This window comes from Lactuca sativa, chromosome 4 (genome assembly GCF_002870075.4).
Source record: "Lactuca sativa cultivar Salinas chromosome 4, Lsat_Salinas_v11, whole genome shotgun sequence".
Lineage (NCBI taxonomy): Eukaryota > Viridiplantae > Streptophyta > Magnoliopsida > Asterales > Asteraceae > Lactuca > Lactuca sativa.
This window is the reverse complement of record NC_056626.2, coordinates 181,873,442-181,879,227: the sequence shown is the minus strand read 5'-3', so window position 1 is coordinate 181,879,227 and position 5,786 is coordinate 181,873,442. Positions and strand designations below refer to the sequence as shown.

General features: G+C 34.8%; 1 long non-coding RNA gene across 1 annotated transcript; it reads right to left on the bottom strand.

Moving 5' to 3' along the window:
• Positions 1-2,396: 2,396 nt before the first annotated feature.
• On the bottom strand, positions 2,397-4,947 carry LOC111887514 (uncharacterized). The gene is made up of 2 exons (XR_002848789.3): positions 4,546-4,947; positions 2,397-4,430 (listed from the first exon to the last, which is right to left on the bottom strand). It is a non-coding gene; the product is annotated as an uncharacterized LOC111887514 (long non-coding RNA).
• Between the last annotated feature and the right edge of the window lie 839 nt (positions 4,948-5,786).

Here is a 5,786-nt window from a genome sequence, read left to right as displayed (position 1 = left end):
AAAACCTCCATTGATTCACAAAAATCTTGGGCAAAGGGACACTCTGGACCTCCAAAGGTCCATATCTACAACTTGACTCACTCAAGGGACCAAGGAAGCACTAGATCTTATCATAAAAGGGCTCAATAAGCCCTAAATCAACATAAATCTCAACATAGCAGAAATAGCTCGAAGAATATACCTCAAATGCGATGTTCTGGACCTCAAGCCTTCAGGAAGTGGCTCCCCTTACTTTCCCTTAGCTAATCCTCCCTTTTCCTTGCAAGATGACACCTCCAAGATCAATAATGGCCTCCTTCTATGCTCCAAACGCTCACACTCGATTAGGGTTTCACTCAAGGGACTGGTGAGCACAAATGACGGCCATAAGGCCCTTTAAATAGGTCCCAAACCCGAGAAATTAGGGTTTCATTAAACAGCGCAGACTCACCGAGTCCATACCCTGGACTCGCCGAGTCCAGGCGCAAACCCGCGTCCAGAACCGCGATCCTACTCGGCGAGTCTGAGCTCCAACTCGCCGAGTCCCCTCTCAAAACACCAAAAACATAAACATAAAAGATACCTGGAAATCCGGGCTGTTACAACAAACCTCCACCCCCCCCCCCCCCCCCCCCCCAAAAAAAAAAAAGCCTAGGGTACCCCCTAGCACGAGAAGGAAGCCCCAGAGCTCCCAACGGCTCCGAGAAAAAGAGCTTTTCGTCTCGGAAAAGCTGCTCTAGCAAAGCCCGATTTTTAATAAAAATCCGCTGTAAGTGAGATACGCCTACCATACTTTTAATATAGCTTATATATAAATATAGTATCGTTATTATGAACCTATAAATAAGACTTATCAGTGATTCAAAGTCGTTATATAGCTTATATATAAATATAATCGTTATTATGAACCTATAAATAAGATTTATCAGTGATTCAAAGTCATTATACTGATTGATCTACTTACGAGAATGATGTCTTGGCTGTGATTTAGTGAGGTGTTTAAAGTGGGATTTCCAAACAGTATACTTCGTATACCAAACAGACCCTACCTCCAATATGATCCTACCTGTTTGTTCCTTACCTGATGGATCATGAAGTAGACTCTGAGTTAATGATGAATCTAGACTAATAATTAGTCGCAGTAAATATTAGACTAAAATCTAGTGATAATGATACTAGATTTCGTCGAAAGAAAATAAATTAATAAAAGCGAAGCGCTGTCTGAGTTTGGAATCACCACCTTAACATGTGAGTGCATAGTTACTTTCATCTTACACATAAATATGAAGTATTTTATATAAATTACGTGCTATGTGTGAATATTATCTGAATACTTGTTGTCTATGCTGGATGAGTGATTTTATACGATTTAAACTGTATATGTATTTTATATCTACAAAATCACTACAAGAAAAATGACTTACAGTCACACCAAAAAAGTGTGACCATATGCATATAGTGACATTTTATTTTTTCACTAAAAGTGTGACAGAAGGTGACGCCATCGTATGAGTCTTATAGTCACTTTAAAATGTAGTGCCTGTATGATATGAAAAAATGTGACCGTATTATAAAAGTGTGGCTAATAGGTAGGGAATTTTGTTGCTAAAATCAATCATTTTATCCAATATTGTGACGTTAAACCGTCAGTGGACACATTTATTTAGTAATTGTAGTGACTGTATATCATGAACTTGCGACATGCATGTTGTTTTAGTGTGGTGTTTTACTAATATATTGTCACACAGTTTAAAGTTTATTAACACTATTGAGTATCTTTTGTAAACATGTAATTATGTTGAACATCACAATGTTCGCTAAATGGCCACATGTAATTAATTTCATAAGTGGTGATTTACTAATAATTAGTCACAAAAATAATCTATTATTGTGACTATTGCCTATCGTATACAAACAATAGATAAACATGACTATTGTCTTCCATATTGGCACATTATATGTATATTAACATGTCGTTTGGTTTATATTCTGACACACAAATATTATCTAAACATGACGATATATGAATTATTAGTCACAGAGTATTGAATTTAGTGAAATGTAATTTATTTGACACATTATTTTTTTTCGATGTTGTTATTGGTTAAGTTATCGTCACAAAAACTTGAGAAAAACATGATCTTAAAACACATGTAGACACATATTTAGTTTAGATCATGGTTATTGTTAACCTTTTAACCACATGTCAAAAATAATGTAAAGTGACTATTGTATAATTTTAGAGACATTGAAAAACATAAAAGCATGGCCACATTTATATTATAGACACAAGAAAAATTTCAAGTGTGATTATTGTTTAACATTTGGTGACATTAATTCAATTTTTTATTGTTACTTTTGCTATATTTCATACACATCAAAACAATATAAACGAAAGTAACCATAAATCAACAATATGAAACAATAAAAAGAAATCAATATTATTAATAATTGAAATACAAATCCATACATAAGATCCCTAATTACAATAGCAAAAAGAACTTGTGCTTATAACAAGTCTAAAAATATGGTAAATAAAACAAAAAAACCATAATTCAAAAGTATTTAACTTTCTACATCTAATAACCATTTATCCTTTTGAAAAATTTCCTTAATGCAAATTGTGATAGAAAATATCAAATGGGAACACTCCTTTTCGTAGATACACATAATCTGCATCTCTTAATTCTAGGGCTTCATATATGCTAATATGTCTGAGAATAGAAAATGGAAATAAACCATTTATAAGTCGAATCATATATGATCATATAAAAAGAATCTATAAAGAAGCATGTTATTGTATCAATTATTTATTAGTATATTACATGCGTAACATATACTATCAAAAAACAAACAGAAATCACACTATAATACCTGTTGAAGCAACGATCTGTACCTCTGGCCAAAGTTCCATTAGAGGATGTAATATGAACCTCAAATTTGGAAGTATTAAATATTAATATACATTTCCAGTTGGTTTGGTTTAACAACACCAACATCAACATCAATATATCATCTAACTTATCAATCTACTACTAGATTTTTAAAGAAATCATATGAAGTATATATCCCATATATAAAGTAGACAAGCAGACTGATGAAAATCTAAAATGCCGCATGGTCGGATCAGTTAAAAAATAGATAAATAGTACACTTCATATATTTTATAATAAAAAACTCTTAACTAATGGTAAAATTTTAATGATAACTTGGTCAAGTGGAGTCATGATCCATTTATTTAAAATAATTGGCTTATAATCCATCTATTTAGAACAAATGAATCATTATCCATCCATTTATATTGTTCTTAGAACAATACCTGCAATTCACATAAGGAAAGAAGATGGCTTTACCAGTTCTTGGATAATTGAACCTGCCGTAGCTAAGGTTCTTTAGGGCCTAAAAAATATATAAAAAGTTAAGGTAAGAAAGATGTGACCAAAGTCAAGCTACGCAACAAAATTTACGATAATCATCCAGTTCAACAAAAGAAATAAAATTTATTGAAATCAAGGTACCTGGCAGCAAGATAGATCAATATAAACCCATATACATATAAGTCAGATTCTTTGAGTCGATTAATCAAACACCTTATTTGCATAAAAATAAGATGCAGGCTAACAAAATTAGATCATGTTAATCAAGAACACTAAAGTTAATCTAACTTTCTCCATTTTGTTAAATCCATAAGCATGCAACAATTCAAGTGCTACAAAAACACAAGTAAAAAGCAAGCAACCCAACATTAGACTTTTTCATTGAATAAAGTTTACCAAAAGTGAATAACAATTACCTGGCTCATAAACGTTGGCATCAACGGACATTAAGACACCCACAATTGTGATTTGTTTACACCAACCACAACGTTTAGGGTAAAAAGTAAAAATCTTAAATTATGAAACAAAAAGTAAATATACCCAAATATCTTTTGTCTAGAAGCGAGCACAGCTAAGCTTACAACATCAATAGGCATAACCATGCCCAAAACCATCAAAGCTAGCACAAAAAGGCAACCAAGAGCAAAACAATAATTCGATAAGGGAAAGCAGTCAAAACCATCATATGATAGAAAACACCAAATAACAGGGAAAGAACTTAATAGCATCTAGGGCTGTCATCAAACAAGATACCTAAAAGGGGTAAAAGGGTCAAATAGCAGAAATCTCTCTTAAAAGATGTCACCATCACATGTAAATTATTAAACTGCAGTCAATAATCCAAAATATCATTCAAGACTTGACAAATCCAATAGACATCAACCCGCTTCCCTTATCTACAAACAGAAAAACCAAGAAGCTAAGAATCAGATATATATTTTAGTTATTAACTTACTTACAGGGTTGGATGGAAGCCGGTGGTATAAGTCTTGAGGCAGAAGTAAAAATTTTGAATCTGACTGGTGGTTGAAGGCTCGATGATGTCGTCATCATGTAAAGGGTATAAGAGGCGTCCTATAAAGGTGTACATGGTGGTATAGAGACAATCGATAGAGACAATCGATATGATAATCAAATAAGAATTAATCGATATGATAATCAAATAATAAAAATAAAAAAATAGCGATACCTTATACAGGCGTACATGGTGGGATAGAGACAACTAATAATAATGATGACGACGTAGGGCAACGGAGACACGATCAACAGCCAGAGACGGTAAAGGAACCTGATGAACTCGACTGGAAATTATAAATTTCTAACAGAGTATTCACATAGTCCGTGATGGTTGAATGTTAGCATCGATCCACCACCACCAGTCGAAATCTTAAATCTAACCGTCGGTTGAAGGCCCGAAACTGTCATCATCGTGAAAAGGGGTAAGAGGTATCTTATGTGCGTGGATGGAGAGAAAAATAATAGATTAGGTTTAAAGGATTTTGGGATTAAATCAATCTTATGCGATTTGGGGGGAGAGCAAATTTCTCAAAATTGGAATCAGAGGGAATTGGGATTAAATCAATCTTATGCGATTTTGGGGGGAACCAAATTTCTTAAAATTGGAATAAGAGGGAATTAAATATTTAATTCTCTGATAAAGGTCAAAATTAAGTCAAAAAATCAGGTTCATTTACAGAAAGTTTCAGCTCGACCCTAACCAGGGGCTCTGCCCCTTGGACCCCGCCAGTGGCGCTGCCCCTGACCCCCGTTCGTTTAGGGGCTTCGCCCCTAAATGGTTGTCTACTTTGAATCTTGAATACATTTAAACAAGTGTGCACTGCGCACCTTCTTTACTTGTTTAATATTCATCAAGATTAATTTTTGGTCAACAAGTCAATCAATTACACTTAAATACACATTGATGATACAAAATCACCAACATGGGTAAGGTTAGATGGGGTGTAAGGGTAGGGTAAGGATCTGAGTGTAGGAATGGATATGACTATGAGAGGATGGTGTGCGGGTAGGGTGTGTGGTGTAGAGGTGGATGTGGGATATGATATATGTTGGTGTGGGTTTGTGGGGGTAGGGTGTTTGTTGTAAAGGTGGGGTGGATTAAGCATTAGTGTGGGCTTGTAGGAATGGGCGGATAAGCGTATATATATGGTAGGGTAAATATGGGGGTATAGGGTAAGCATGTTGGTGTGGGGTACGTGTGTCTATGTAAAGGTCTTGTAGGTTATATGGAGTGAAAGTGGATAGGCATTAGAGTGTGGTTGCAGATGTGGGGTAGGGTGGGCGGTATAAGTATGGGTGGCCATAGTATTTAAATTATAACCCACAAGCCACAAAACTAAGTCTAATCCATAAACCCCAAGCCCTAAGCCATATGCCTTATGTCATGAGCCCTAACCTATAAGCCTTAAGACA